Here is a 17,110-nt window from a genome sequence, read left to right as displayed (position 1 = left end):
ACTTATATTGTAAGTGCATTATGGAGGGATCTTCTAATGGCCAGTATGAACAGGAGGAATGATAATTGCAAGAAAAAAAAAATCAATGTTCATTTGGGCACCTGACTATTGTTTTAAGACAGACTTGGAAAAATGTGAACCCATCCTTAATTGCACATGCAATGACCTGATCCTCCGCTGGAGAGCAGCAAAGACCTACACATAAGAAATTATATAGCAATGTCCCAGCTGGCCTGCTACTTTTGGAAGGAATGGAGTAAGTTGACTTTCTAAAATCACTACCAGAACTTTCAAGCTTTTCAATTTCCTTTTTTTCCCCTCATCTTTTTTTTTTTTTTTTTTTTTTAATTTTCATTGTGTATGTTTACAAAAAAGAGTGTTCTTACTATTATTCTTTGACAAACCTTTTCTCACTATATTTCTGACATACTGAACATATCAAAATGTCAGTGATCAACACTTTTGCATGTGAGAACAAATAATTCATTAATCAAAAACTTTTCTGTAACAGTCTAAATACACATCCCATTAAAATGCATGGTTGGTTCATGTCATCCCCAACAATGGAAATTAAAATGAAGCAAGTAACCACAGTGTAATTGCTTGCTGTTTAAGTTCAGCCCACAAATTATTGATGACATTGAACTCTGTTTTGTGATGTTTACATGAGTGTGTCTGTCTCTTGCATGTTCATAAGCATGTGCATGTATTGTTTTGGTTTTTTTTTAAATTCAAGTGCATGTGTTTGCATAATGTATGTTTTGTGTAGTGCTATTTGTGTGTGTACTGCTGGTCCAGGTGATCCTGGGGCCATGGTGAGGTCTGTGGGGAAAGAGAGAGAGAGGGATAGCAGAGAGGCCCAGGCAGCTGTATTTGGAATAAACAGACATTACCCTGCTGTGTTCTAATTTACTGCAGAGTGGGAATTAAACTTTAAACTCGTCCCGCCCCTCTGCAGTACAATACTCCACGCTTCTGGCCATCAACAACCACTTGCACAATGTGCGTTATTAAAGTGTTACTCCACCCAAAATCTGTCTTTTTAGTATCACATTCTCACCCCCTGTAAGCTTATACAAAGACACAGCTTCCGGAGGAGCATTGGAATTTTTGAGGGCTATAGCACAATGTGGAATTAGTGTGGGTAGCTGTATTTTGGCAAAAATGGAACAAGCTGAACTTGCAGACTGCAGAGAAGTGTATAGGCTGCATGAGCAGTTAAAAGACATTTCTGTGGTTGTTTTGATGCTTTTTGTCCATCATGAAAAGTTTGTTCACCGTTTGAATCTATTACAAATGAAGGATGAATTCAGTTTGACCGCAGCCACTGATCAACACCAACAAAGAAACTACAAACTTTTTACTGCCACCATTCTAGCCTGCTGGGGGTGAGTGTTTGAAAGACAGATTCTGAGTCGAGTTACACTTTAAAGCAGGGCACAATGAATCACACCAATAGTTCTTTACAATCCAAAACGTTAAATGGTTTCATTATTCTTGATTAGTTATTAATTGCTGTATGGAGAATGTTCTGCAATCCCACTCAATTCAACATGTAAGTTCTAATATTGGTATTTTCCAGATGATAGTCATTAAAGATTGCTCTAACATTGTGTAATTATCTGAGTGCAAGACTAATTCACATTGCAGTAATATTTAATGTGTATGACCAGAATAATTACTGGGTTAAATACGCAATGAGATCTCGCCAAGGGCTTTCTCTCACTGCACGTTTACACTAGAGGATGACATGTGGCTTTCATATAAGAATTAGTCAAATTCCTCATTTCTGGCAGTCAAACCCAAACAGGTTGGCCTCTCTCTTTCTTTCTCACTCTGTGCTCTGATGTTTTGCAACCACTGGGCCCACCACCTGGATGAGTGGATGACAAACAAACTGCAAATTTTCTTTCCAGTAACTGACCAAATAGATATTTATAACCAGCTGGTCACCTCCCCCACCCATTGGGCCCCCCTCTCCTCAGCCACGGCTGTGAGAGCTCCCTTTAAAGACCAGTTGTGTCACTTCTGGCTTTGTTCTTAAACAAAGAGAACTGCCCCTCATCTGCCCGTAATTGGGCCGACTCTTGGAATGTGCTTGATGTCTCCGCTCGGGCCATTGCCGCTCCAACAGACAGGCAAGAGCTGCCGGGACATGGGAGATGAATGAGTGAAAATCCATCCACCCATCTCTGTGCTTGTTCTTATTTGAGTATATTGCTTTACTTTCTCTTTTTCTTCCTCATCTTTCTTTTTTTTTTTTTTTTTTACCTCTGTTTAACTCTTTCTTAGCTAACCCATTTTCTCAGGATAGAGAATCCCCCCATCAAAATAAAGAAAATACACTCATAGTAAATGGAATAGTGCAGTTTGACTTCATTGGGTCGCTGAGCTGTACCACCTTGCTAAGGTGGAGTAGTTGGAATGTGCTACAAGGCCGATCTGCAGTACATGTCACTTGCACTTACCAAGGTGATGTTGACCATGGGCAGATGGTTGAGAGGGGATTGGAGGGTGTTTACTGCATTGTTACTAAAGAGAAGCAATCTGGAGAGTTCAAATTCCACTTGCAAGGAAGGAAAAATGTTGAAACAGTAGTTGGCAGGCTACCAAAAGCCTGAGCCCCTAACTGTTTTCATTAATAGCAAATAATCTCAAAGTGCTTACTCTGTATTCTGGGAAACATTATGGTGTTATGTTCAAGACATGTGCATCTGGGAAGTCTCTGAGGATTAGTTTGGAAATTTGTCTGTGGCAATCACACAAACCCCAGGTGAAACATTTTAGGACTTTTATTCTCCAACTACAGATATGTTAGTATCTCTGCGGAGGTGTTGTGTACCTTTTAGTGTTTAAGCAACCTTGTCCCCAAAATCCAACCCTTTGGCTTTGGTCATGACTCATTTACTCCTGAATCCTTCACCTTTCACCCCTAGCTCCACTCTCCATGTCACAAGCTAGCTACCCTGGATAAGTAAATACATGATGTAATGTGTGGTTTTTTCTTCCACCCCCAAAACCCCCACCCGCCTCCACCCACATCCAGAGGTGATTAAACTGGAGCACAGCAGTTTTAGGTGGGGATAGGTAGGTGTGGTCGACAGGGTTGTGAAGGGGAGGAGCTGGTAATAGATGAGGGCAAATGAAGGGGAATTTAACAAGGCTGGTTTTGGGCAAATATAATGGAAGGGAGGGGCACATGCAGGTCACCAACAGGGTGGGACCTAAAGCAGAGACATCACAGCCCTGGCTGATCTGTCTGGGCTGAGGTTCCTCTGTTCCTGCAGCCTGTAGCCGGGGTAAGGTCAGCGGCTCCACCTCCCCCCGTCTGTCTGGGCTCCAAGGTTCCAGGTGGGTGATTGGGGCTGTTGACTCCAGCACACGGCAGCCGCTGCCTGGTCCTGCTGCCCATAACGATCTCCTCCAGGGCTACCAGACCCATTGTCATTCAGACTCCCCGCTACAATTCACATGTCTGATATCCCTCCATACTGGAGCCTGGCCTGGGATGGGCTGCCTGACCGTATTTGTTTGTGTGAGAGAATGTCAGCTTGTCAAGAATGCTAAGCTTTTATACATGGCAGTATTTTAATTACAATGTGTTCTTACGGGAGAAACCTTTTTAATAATGAAGCCTGTTGTTTGCTCTTGTGTCTGTGTTGCTGTCTCTTTTGTTGTATTGTTGCATACAAGCGAGGCACAGAGTACACTAGTACGCTTATTTGCTTTCTTGCAGAGATTTAGATGTGAAGATTGATACCACTCTCATGTCTGTGCGTTCAGTTTGAAACTGGGGCCAGGAGACAGATTAGCATTGTAGAAAGACTGGAAACATGGGGAAACAGCTAGCCTGGCACTTCCCAAAGGGGAAAAAACTACCTTGAAGCGTGTCTAAAGCTCAGGAATTAGCAGGTTATATCTAATTTGTTTAATCTGTTACAAAACCAAAGTGAATAAACAATGCGTGTTTACTGGTGGTTATGTGCTAGACTATTTCTTGGCCAGGAACAGTGGCTTTCCAGAGTCTGTGCTGGTCACCTGGGAACCTCATGGTGAGGACAAAACTCAAGGGAGTCAATGTGATCTGTTCATCTAACTCTCTGCAAGAAAGAGTATTAAGTTCCAAAATGTCTAACTATTCCTTTAACACAAAACCAGACCACTGCTTCTTTGAAAAGTTTGTTTTTGTCAGCAAAAACAGAACAAATGGACACGCTGCATCTTTTTATAAGGTGGAAAAGTCTTCCTGCCTGGTTTGTGTCTGCAGACAGAACTCTTTCACTTGAGTAAAATAACTTGGTGTAAGTGAGTCAGAGCACTTCACGATGGCCATCTTTAGACAATGAAACTTATCAGGAAAACTGTAAGTAACTGTACATGTAAGTTTTGATGTGCTCTCTTCAGCACGTCATAATAGACTCGCCCCACTCCTTAACATGCCAGCCCGGAGAAGAAAGAGTATGTGTCCTAACATATATTCCATTTTAAGAAACAAGAGCAACGCAGAGGGCACGAAAGAGTTCAGAAAATAGGACGGCATGTAAATTGCAAACTGTGTAAATTATTACTTGTGGGTGACGTTGAACATTTTGCATTTCAAGGGGTATCAGTCACTTTCACCTCTACATAAAAGTAAACTTGCTGGTGAAACAGACAGCCGTGGAGTGGAAAGTGCCAGGAAGATTAATGAGGTGTGTCTTTCCTCTCTTTCACGCTTTATCCCTCTGTTAGTCTGTGCGGGCTGTGGGTCGATGTGTGTGGGGGTCCATGTGGGGTTGCCTGATGGGGTAACATGCTCAAGTAAACAAGTAGAGGAGACAGCAGGGTGATGTTCCTCTCACTCAGCTTTATACACATCAAACAGTGGGCTAGTGTTACCTTGTTTAGACAAACACCTTCTGCAGCTTATTTCCCCTCAAAGCTAGCCTCTTCAATCTACACACTTAATTTTCCATCTTTTTTTCTCAGTAAAAAAAAAACTGTTTTCTCGCCAAAAGTGACACAATAAAAATGAATAGTTTGACATTTTGTTAAATACACTTATTCCCTCTCTTGCCAAGAGTTAGATGAGCCAAGCAAGATCACTCATGTATGTATTTGTTAAATTTGAGGCCACAGCCAACAGTAAACAGAAACAGGAAGAAACAGATTGTGTTTTTCTGGGATGTGGGACTATTTCTTGTCGGAGCAGTGACTTCCAAGACTCTTGACATTATAGTGAGGTTGCCAGGCAAGACGTAATTCACTAACTCTCACCAAGGAAGTGAATAAGCGTATTTTCCAACTGTTCAAGATACACCTCAGTGTATGTCTGTGCAAGCATGCACACATTGTCTTTGTGTGTTGCTTCCTGTACCTGCTGAACTGCTTTCAGACCAACTGCCTTTTATCTTCCCTTACAGGAAGGATGACAATCCCATGTACAGCACGCGAAGGTGATAATACATTGTCCATGAGTAAACGTTCTCTTTTAGATCAGCCTGTCATTTAGAAGCTGAGTGTTCTGCCCTTAGGACCTCTGTGGCCCTGCATGGAGACCTACATGTGTTGGGCCGATCCTCAGTGTTTTCAGATGATGTTTCACACTGTCAGGGTTGACTTATCTGAGTGGGGAAAAGTTCCCAGGGAATAGACATATCCCACAGACAGCTTTGGAATGTTTTTACAGAATGGCCTGGGGACCCTCAAAGACGGGTATGCTCCAGACTGCTGCCGTGGTAACCGGAGCTTGAAACATTTCATTTTTTGTCAACTGGTTTGTTTCAGTGTTACTACTACTTGTCTGTCTATTTTGTTTACTTTCTATTCAATCACAATACCTGATATTATTAAGCAGAATAGGGCCTCCAAATGAGAAATGGTTACATGGCAGGTTTCTTTTTCACTACCTTCACTGTCTTTGTCCAGTGTCCTGAAAAATTGGTTATGTGTAGCTGAATTGATTGAACTATGGTATCATGGTGTGGAATTCTCACTGGGAGCCAAACATGCTAAAAATATATGTACACACAGTAAAATAAGGTGCTTTTCACAGAAAACCAAATTGTATATGTTTTATGATATGAGCTTGGTTAAACATTTATGCGCATGTTGTGACTCTACCAAGATGTGGTTGGGTGCCCATCTAAAGGAGAAAAAGCATGCATTGTATCCTGAGTTTGGACCCATTTCTGGTCGTCAGAAATATCCCCTTCTTTCAATCTCTTTCGTCCTCCCCCTTCCCTTCCTTTCTTTTCTATGAGAGGAGCTGAGAGATGGGACCGCAAGTCCCCTCAGAGGCTTGGTCCTCCATCAGTTTCCTTAATGGATGTCAGATGTGTGTGAGAGGAGGCCGTAGCGTGAGTGTGTTTCATGTTAGTTCTCAGCGTGATGAGCAGGGAAGCAGCTGGAGATGAACAGAAACCGCCCCGGCCCCCCTTACAATACCTCCATTTTTTTATCCCCACTTCTGTCCTTCCAAGTAATTCTCTCCTGCTTTTTCCAGTGTAATATATTGGTATTAATAAAGGCAAACAAAGGCAAACATTCAGTAATGGGAGAGGAGAGGAGGATATTTTGGTTTCCTGGAGAACCAGACAGCAGCCTCTTTACTTCTTCTTACTATAAATCTTGTGGCAGTTTCAATGCTTGGATGGCCATGCTCTGTGTTAACGTTTTCCTGAGTTGATTACAAAGGAGTTCAAGACGAACTGCTCTGTTATTGCTTAGAGCCATGGTACCTAATAGTATGCTACAGTGGAGCACTTCAATCGCATGCGCTGTCATACAATATCAATTTGGACCTCTAATGGAATTTGTTATTCACCAAAGCAATTGCCGCATAGAGATGGTTCTTTACTGTAAGTGGCATCTGAGTGAACACAACTGAAGGTCGATCCCCTTCTGGCAATGCAAGTCACATCCCAATTGCTTAATAGGAATTCAAGTTTCCCACAAACGTCTTTGTTGGAACAGCATCCATTTACCACAAGCATTAAACACTGCAGCTCACATTTCTTCTGCCTTCTCAGTAACATTTTATTTGCATCACTCGAGGGTTTTTCTTAAAAATATTGCTCCATGGGGAAAGCTGGAGATGAGGACAGTGCTGGGTTGCTAAGCCTAATGAGTGAATAATACAGCATAATGTTGTACAGTACGATGTTGGCTACATTTTATAAGGTGACGGAAAATAAATAACTCCAGGTGTTTTGTGAAGGAGAACCAATCTAATGCATGAGTCAGAGTGAGTATTTCCCACTCGTCAACAAACAGAACTGCTTACAGTGAGTAAGACCGGGGGGGTGGGGGCTGATGTGTGGGCCAAGCCACCAAGTGGAGCATAGGGAGTTGAAAAGTGTATTTATGTGTGAGTGCGTGTGTGTGTTGTGTCCACATAAGGGTTTTCAGGTTGTTTTCATAAAAATCTTTCAATTCCCAAAACAAGACAACAGTAAAATCTCTTCTTTTTAATCTTCTTGTTTTTGGCAAACAACAAAACTGAGCATCATAGTCAATATCTGGTGCAGAGTGGAACAGAAAGCAATTATTTTCTCTTAGTCTGGTCTGGTTAAATCTATACTGTGATTAAATAAAGCAAAAGTCACAATTTAGTTGTTCTCCCTTACATATTTTTCGGGTTACAGATTCATCCACTCTTTTCCAAAAGCTCTGTTTTTGAATGTGAAAAAATTGAGAGAAAAGGACGCGTTTATAAATTTAGTTTTCTCAGTGTAGACATAGAAATAAACAAGAGGCAGAAAAACAGTATAGCATGAATCAAGAGGTTCATTTGCGAGGGAGCTGAGGGCAACTGGGGTTGTAGCAGGTTGGCTGATAGTTGGGGAATTTGAGCGGGCAGCCAGTTGGTAGGCTTCCCTTTGCCCTGCAGGATGGGGGCGGAGGGCCTCATTATATCTCTCTCCATGTCGGGCCCTTAAGTCCATCTCCTCAGCGCCCGTTCTGTTTGTTTAGAGAGCCAGAGCCTTTTTAAGCTACGTTTGGCCTAATGAGCCCATTATCTGCCAATGATCCACAAAGAGGCCCTCCTCTCTTTCGCTCCCTCTCCCTTCACCTCCCTGTGTAGTAGCTTGCCCTCGCCTCTCTTGCTCTCCCCTTCCCCTCCGCTCACCCTCTTTTTCTACCACTTTTCCCCCCTTTTTTCTTGTGCACAACTGTACCCTTTTTCTCCTTCCACCTTGTTTAGCTCATTCTCTCCTCCCTGCTGCCCGCTCTTTTCCCAAACCTGTCACATACTGTGCTCATTTCTCTCCCTCAGGACAACAGTGTAACCTCCTTCCTTTTAAAAACACCCGCCTACATCTCCTTTGAGGCAGTGCATTTTATGTCGACGTTGGGAACTACTTTGGTCTGGTTTTAACTGCCTCACACCTGCAGACATTGTTGCCTCTCTTCATCACAGCTGACAGTATGAGTTAACAGTAGAAACAGAGAGCAGTCGTCTTCAGGAGAGTGCTGAGGAAGATTTATGAAGACCCCATCAGGAGTGTGATACCTACAGCATGCTGACCTTCACATTGGGAATAAAAAGTATGTGTCTGGCTGCGTTTTCATGAGGCCTAGCGTGTGTTCATCCATGTAGACTTGTGTGTCCATGAGTCTTATTGCAGGTGTTACAGGTGTGCATTTAGGAGTAGATTCCCAAACGTCCTTGCCCCACTACACACAGTATGTAAACCCCCCACCCCTCCCGATTTCTAGCAGTAGCCACAGGAAGCTGATGTAGATCAGCTCTCTGCTCGAGACTGGTTGCCCCGTTAACACTGAAGACTTAATTATGGTGATCTGGTAATAGCGGAGAAAATGGAAGGAATGCTGTCCTCATGGCCATACTCACAGCAGGATTAGCTGCACGAGCTGCACTCTCCAACCTCCACAAGCTTGACGGCCCCCCTCACAGCTACTTTTGTCTTGCGCTCCAAAGAAGGAGGGTGTGAGGAGGAGGGAGAAGAGAAAGAAAAGAGAAGAAAAAAACAAAGAAAATTAATCTGCTGGGTGCAGGATCTTAATTCGATTTAATGAAGGGAGCTTGAAGTCTGAGAGGCTTTGCTCTCACACACCTCCGCAGATTCGTACACATGCACACACACTCAGCACTCACTCATGTAGGTCTTATTGATCTGTTGGAACAAACCCTATTATGGGCAATTATGTTATTCACCAGCCATGGCAAATCCATTTCTTTGCTTTCATTACTTACTAATACATGGAAAGGAAATCTATTAAGCTTGAACGTGATGCTTCCTGTTCGCATTGAGTGTGAGATCGGAAATCTTTGTTTCCGTCTTGCTTTAATGCTTTTGTCTCACATCACTTTGAACCTGATTCTTGAGAAGAAAAAAAAACACTTCAAAAGAAAATGGCTCAACATTTGTTCATGTTTTTCTCGAACCCATAATTGACCTTAAGAGGGTTTGACTCCAAATATGAATTTGTAAACTTCCACAACCAAAGTGTGATTTTAATTTGCTGACTTTTGTGGATGTATTTGTAGTAGCTACGGTTAAACTTGCAAAGTTGCAGTGCTGAAAATCATGCAGTGCACCAGACTTGCTGTAAAGCAAAACAATCACAAAAGAAGGCCTCTCTTTGCACCCCCTTATTGCCCCTTTTCCCTCCCTTAAAAAAAGAACAAGCAAAACCAGTCTCTCCATCTCTCCACCAATGCAAGAGAAGCCCATTACTATGTTCATCTTCTCAACGTTTGACAGGTGGAAGTAGAACTTTGGGGTTTATGTTTTAATTATAAAGAATTCCAGATGTGAAGGGGGGCTCATAAATTAGAAGCAGAGCTACTCAAATGTCTTTTTTCAAAGGGACCAAGCGGGTCAGCATCTGCTTCTCATTGTAGCCAATGTTATTAAGGGCCCTGACTACAGAAAGGCCCAAGTCCCCCGTCTGGCCCCACAATAATTGACACTATTAAATGTGCCTAAACAGATTTAGAGCGTCCAGAAAAGTTACATTTGTCTTGCAGAATGACTCTAATCATCTATTTTAGATTGAAGGGACCTAAAGGAGGAGGAACCAACCACCTAATCTGGTACATGATAGAGAGGGAGCGAGAAAAGACAGAAGGCAAAGCAGAAAGCAGGAAAAGCTGAAAAAATGCACAAATACAAACAAATTAGGCCAGAATGGCTCTGTGTAGGAATGTCAGGGAGGGCGGGAGGGAACGGCAGAGAGGAGGAGAGAGGTCTGAACTGTATTACCACACTCCAGACCATGCTGCTCAGGCTGGAGCGGGTTGAGCTGAATGCACATGGATGGCTTTACAAAAGCACCAGTCATGAAAGACCATCTGCTCCACTCCTCTGGTGATCTTTTAAACCCACATTAATGCAGTTTTTTTCTCTTCCTGGAATGATGTGATACATTGAGCGATTTTCTCTTTTCTCTGGGGCTCGATTCATTCTGTTGGCCAGTGTTTGTGAGTGGACATATTTAACAAGGTATGAGTTAGATTTCTGTTGCATTAATGTTATTTTTGACGGGCATGTTTGAAGCCCTTCTGCTGCTGCAGAATCAGGAGCAGAGACAGAGGGAGGTCCTGCAAGCTGATTGGCTGCAGAAGCTGTGTTTGTAGTTGGTTTTTGCCAGTGGGTGAAACTGGGGTGCAAAGGGGGGGCTGAGATGCATAGGGAGGGGTGTAGAGGGTCATAAGGTTGTGCTTGGGTTGGTGTGAGGGTGCAATGTTTCTCTACAGTGCCCCTACAAACCCCCCTACCCCCCAAAAAAGGAAAAAGGATAAAAAAAGAAACCCCCTTCATCCAAAAAGTGGAGCCAGATCGGCAGAAGTAAAGTGGGGCAGGAACTCTCAGGGGTGTGATTGAAAGGGTGAGAAGTTAATTTGGCAGCTTTTCCTCCTCGCTTTGCTAATGTTTCCTCTCAGGACTAAACACCCTCAGCACCCCCTCCGCCACCTCACCTCTCCAAACTCTCTAACCCCCAGACACCCCACTTCCCCACCACCCACTCACCCAGCTTCAACTTCCAGCCCCAACCAAACACACACACATACACACTCTTGCCACCCTACCTATGCCATGATTCGCTTCTTCAAACATGCAAACGCCTTGTTTCCATTTCTCACTACCCCTCCTTTTCTTAGTTTTTCCTCCATCCTCTCACCATAAGCTGACCGCCCCTCCCACACCCTCGTGAAAAAGCACCCTTCATCACAGCAGTGCACGCTGACCCGAGACGAAACCTTTTCTCCCCAGGAAACATCCTGCTCTGAAACACTTTGGCTCAAGTGTGTTTTCTCCTGGGACATGGAGGGGAGGGGGGCGTGGGGCAGGGGTGTCTGAGGTGATGGTGGTGTGGTACTTGAGCTAAATGGAGACCATGTTGGTGTATCTTCACGGCCTGTCAATCAGAAGCCCGCTGATGTGTAGGGGGGCTCTGCTACAGATCTGGAGAGGATGAAGGGTCATGTGGGGCAGTTGCGGAGGTGGTGGTGGTGGGTAATGGGGTTGGTGTGTACATAAATGTGTGTATGTGCATGCGGTGTGTGTATTACATGGGAGAGAACCACATGGTGTCCTTGCTCTCCTCACTCACCACATGCAGGATCACTCCCATCAACAGGAGAGTGTTGCTGTGAGGGGAGCATTGCTGGTTGTAGAGAGGAAGGGATGAGGGGGGTGAGTTGAGCCATGTTTGCTATTTGAAAATGCGTCTTTTTCTCTCCATTTTGGTCTTCAAACCATGTTAAGCATGTGTTTTCTGCCATTTAAAACAGAACTTCTTAAATGAATCCACACATTTCCTTCCATTAATCATAAATGTTAGGAAGCCCACATTCTGTCACCTACAACTCTCTCTGCAATTGTACTGTAGGTTATGTCAATATGACCAATTAGGCAATACATGCACTCAAATACTCAAAACCTGAGTGGAAAATAAAAAAAAGTTCACATATCCCAAAGAAAAAACAGCTGACAGAAACAGAACCAAAGAATATGAAGAGCGCAGGTGTCAGGAGTGTATGTAACTGCAATGTCCCTGGTTGAAGTCAAGACAAGAACCATTGTTGTATGCGACCCCTATGTCTGTCAGAGTGGCCGATACAAACACGGATCATAAGAGATAAATTCACAAGTTTTCATGGAAACAGACATATGTGTATAGTGGTGATATTGAGGGCCTTTATGCACCAGCACACATGGTTGGTAACCTTGGTTATTAGGTAGCATATGACCTGTGTTCAAAAGCAAGTTAGTGAGGACATTTCTCTTGTGAATTTGGCTATAATGAAATGAAAACCAAATAAGTAATCACACAGAGTGCCAAATGGATGTTTTCCCCGCCTGACCAAGCACAGTACCAAGCTGTGTTTGTCAAAATGGAAAAAGATTGAAAATGCACTTGTGGAAAGAACTTTGCTTAAAATACAAATTTCTACAAATGCATAGATTTGAGAAAGAGAAAGAGAGAGAGAGACAAGAGAAAAGAGAGTCCTAAACGGGTGCATCTCCTCATGGTTTGGCCCACACACAGCTCAGAACATGGAGCTGATTACCTTCAGCCTAAGCCTAACATCTTCAGTCATTAAACTGAGGGAAAGAGGACAGCTATTGAGCGGGAAGATAAACGACAATTTATTAAAGTAATAAATGTTCCATGTAATAAACATGTTCACAGCCTCCATGAGTCATACATAACATAAAACTTAGGAACACTTGGAGGTGAGGTATTAACCTACAGTAAATATCTCTGAAAACTTAATAAAGCCTCAGAAAGATAAGAGTCAAGGTCAAGAGTATGTATATCATCAGTTGGACAAAACAGAATTTGATGGACTTATTTGATGAATATCAGTAAACAACTGAGAGCACCAATTCAGTTTGTAGCATATTGACATAGTGGCCCCCTAGTATAAGGGCTTTAAGCCCATATCATGGAGGGTGGGGTTGTACCATTGGGTTCCAGTAGGACTGACATCACCTTGTGGCTGTAACTCATTTTGCTACAGAGGGCTCTGCTGCATGTACTAATCAAACATACTTGTTGGCTGAGGCTAGTCACTTGCACATACACCCATGATCTCCTATAGGCACACGTGCACACTTACACACAATCTCACACAACACAAAATATGATCTCACACATACATATAGCTACACACACGGTCATAGGCAAATTCCCATAAATTTCTGGTCGCCTCCATGCCCATAAGTACCACTGGGGTCCCCATTGCGTGAGCAGTCCTTTTTAGCTGTGTTATTTCTCAACATTCCCAGACAATGTCTACGGAGGGAATCGCACGAATCTCACCATGATGTAATCAGATGTGACACGCTAACTGCAAGCGTGAAGAGTGTTGTTATCCTTGTCTGATGCTAAAGCTAGTATCAGACAGATAACATGAGATATTGCAGCTAACTGAGTTGAAATATAGTTTCACTGCTATTGTGAGTTGGTGGTACATAAAACACTGTATACTTTCTCTATATACTCTATAACTGCACAAATGTACTTACAGTTTTATTATTTATTGCATGTATGTGTTAAAGTTGCAGAACATCACTTCTGACCATCTACGCTTCCAGGCTACCAGAGATGAGTGTGTGTGTGAGATTATTCAACGGCATGCTTGTCTACACTTACTGCTTACTTCTTACTTTTGTGTGCGTACGTGTGCGTGTGCATGCATCCTCCCTTCCCGAGGCCAGCCGTGGGTGCCGGATAGGAGCACACGCGGCTAACACACTGCAGGTTGCAGTGTGAGACAGGCCAGGTCGGCTGGTGACAGTGTGCAGCCCCTCTCCTGCCTCATTTATCTGCTATGGCAGTGGACAGAATGCAATTTCCTGCGAGGGGGAGGCCGGGGGGTGGAGCAGTGAGGGGGCCGGGGGATGCAAAGAACATCAAAGGACCCTGAAAGCTATCAGGAACTTGAGTACTGCCAGCGCTGCGTGCCAACTCGCCAGCCCTCGCTCACCCTGTGGTGCACCCGGACGTCAGCTATGGCTATACACACCATTCACAGTGTTTGTTAATATGTGAGTGTGTGTGAGAGTGAGGAGGATAAAAATACCCCTCCATTTAGAGGCTTAAACACCTTGAGCTGGAGCACTCAGAGCAGCCATTAGGCATGTTGCAGTATGAGGAGAAGGTCACAGTTTATCACCCCTGCCACCCTACCTCTCCAACACAAACACCCGCTTACTCTCCTCTCCGTCCCTCCCTCCACCTCTCGCCCTCGGCCCAGCCTGCTGGCTGAGCGTCCTCCAGTTGCTATCAGTAGAGGTGAGCGGACAGGGCAGAGAAGGGAGGTTCGATTAGGACCATTTGGTGCTGTGCGTGTGTGAGTGCTCTGTAATGGAACTTCTAAATGAGAAGCAGGTTGGCCCAGTATGCTGTGGTTGTGTGTTTGTGTGTATTAGTGTACATGTGTTTAGCTTCTGTGCCCGTGCAGCTTCTCATCTCACTGTGTCTCAGTCTCCTCTGTATTCTCAGTGTTGACAAGCATTTGAAGATCTTGCTTTCAGCCCCTTATATTGTCTATTTGTATGTGGTTTATGACTGTGTGAGCACTTCAATTCATCTTAATGCACATTTGTGTGTATTTTTGAATGTGTTCCTGTCATATCATCTGTGAGGGAAGAGGGATGATAGGGTATATGACAGGAAGTAATAAAGCAGCCCTCGCTGGATTTCATTTCTGCCTTTCCTTCTTGGCCTCCTCCTTACTTCTTTTTTATGTGGCGTTAAACAGGCCCTCTACACAGAGTGGAGGAAACTGTCCTTCCATGTTGTCACACAGTCTGAGCTCACGTGATGGCACCTGCAGGATATATCTAGATTTTTAAGAAACATACATTTCTTGGGATTTTATTTGACAGATGAAAGTGCAGAGACAGGAAACATGGGTAGAGAGAGGAGTATGACATGCACCAAAAGTATGTGGCTGGAATTGAACCACAGGTGTCTACTGGTACGCATCAAAAACTTACATTTTTACCTTGTGTTTAACAATTGCAAATTTCAGTTGAAGAAATTTTACCAATCTCTGCATAATGCTCTCGCAATCCAACAAATCTTGCATTAGGAGGAATCCCGTTCACTCATTTAAAACAAATCACAAATGCATGAAAAACTTTTCTTTACTCTCTTATTGTTACCGTTCCTGTCGTATACACAGAATACAAAATGATTGCACAGAACGATAGCAGCTGGCAGCTGGTTAAACAGTCAACAGGACTGACCTCTGTACATCCAAAATGTTTGCATCTATATGACTGTAGCTGGGCCTCAGACAAACACAACATTCTCTGCATACACCAGCCAGCTGCATAGAGTAGAGTCCTATATAGACCCTATCTAGAGCCTATCACTAACAGGATGGCTGGCATTGCCTATGGAATGCTTTTGTCTTGGTCTGTGCATTACTGTGTGTGGGAGGTCATTTAAGTGACCTCCACTCGTTGCCTTCCGCTTTCACTCAGTCTGGTACATTTGTGCATTTCAGCGCGGGACCACCTTACTTTGTCTTTCAGTGCCAGCTCTTGGCGAGACGGTTAACCTGGTTACTTGAAAGGCTGGAGCTGGAGGTCTGGTCGGGGCTAGAGGGGTTAGACACCGGGGGTGGGTTATCTTATCACAGCCATCAGAAATGCCTTGTCGGCAACCATTCATTGGGCTTGGGGAAAATAAACCAAACTGCCCCCCCTCCCCTCCCACAAATGACTGAGTTAGACAGATAACAGCAGACCACGGGGGTCCCCTCTCCCCTTTCCCCACCCGTCTATCACTCTTGCTCCCCCGTCTCCCTCTCTCTCCCTCTCTCCGGCTGGTTTTATTGGAGAGGAAACAGAAAACAGAAAGCCTCAGTGTGGGAAGCCACTTGTTATCTGAGAGTCTTGGGAATCGAGGCCTCGGCAGAGGCTTCACTCAGCGCACTAATGAAAGCAGGACAATTTGGCCGCTTTCGTTCCCAACATAGTTAGACCCCCCATCCCCATCATAGCTCAGGTACTCCTGCTCCCATTTGACTCCCATCCCCAGCTTCCTTCATCCTTTTTGCTTCATCCACACCTTGACCTCCCATTCCCTTTTGGGGCAAAGTGACCCACTAATCCTGCAAATTGCTTTTGTTTGGCAGATCTTTTGGAAATACTCACCTGTTGCTCTAATGCCACTAAAAATTGTCCATAAGACAATTGCTGCTTCTATTAATTTGCATTTCATGATAAACAAAATGAACAGGGTCTTCTCTTCCAACCAGCAGCCTAGATGTTCATTATTTTTAAATGTGAACAATTTCCTTATTATAAATTCATGTGATAACAGGCCTAACAGTCTATAATCAGTATAGTTCTAGTGTAGTTACTGAAAATTCAATTTGACTGTCTCAGAACAGATCCTAGGATGTATTGTGCACAGCCTGTTTGTTCGGCCTGTCCCTATAGAAAGCATGATGGACAGGTTTTTAAAAGTCACACATAGCCCCCTGAATCATGGAAAATCCTCCCTATTCAACAGTTCATTAAGGCTTGAAGATTTAAGTTTCCACAACTAAACAATGCAGCAGAGATCCACTAAGTTCACCTTTGTTTGCCACATAGCTGAGGTTTACCATCCCCAGGTGAGCGACTGAGAGCTCCTCTCTGTTCTGATTCCCTCCATGCTGTGGCTCTCCCAGTGGAGCCAGGGCAGCGAGACAGCAAGGCCATTTGAATACCGTGTAGTAAGGTAAGACTTGGCCGCCGGGCATCCGGTGAGAAGGCTCAGCTACCTTTGTGGTGGATCCCTGACAGGTTGGGGCGATGCACAGACCAACCCCTCCCATCCACTTTCACCTGTGATATTGTCCCAGGTGGAGGGGTGGAGGAGAAGACAGAGGGATAGGTGGAGGGGTTGCAGAGGAGGCACTGAGATGTCCCCATAGGGCATGGCTTCTGTGTAGCTCGATATCCCAGCGGGCTTTGCCGGCCTCCAGAGAGAGGTTAAATGAAGCCAGGGCTGTCTGACGGACAAAGGCCGCAGGTCAGCACCCGGCCCTTTGATCCATTCCTGCCCTCTTCAGACCACAGAGCCAGACCTTTTTGTTTCACCTTGCTTTTCTATCCCTAGGGCTAGCCCCCTTTTTTCCTCTCAATCTGCC

The sequence above is a fragment of the Thunnus thynnus genome, chromosome 16, assembly GCF_963924715.1.
Source record: "Thunnus thynnus chromosome 16, fThuThy2.1, whole genome shotgun sequence".
Classification (NCBI taxonomy): domain Eukaryota; kingdom Metazoa; phylum Chordata; class Actinopteri; order Scombriformes; family Scombridae; genus Thunnus; species Thunnus thynnus.
This window is presented reverse-complemented; position numbering follows the sequence as displayed.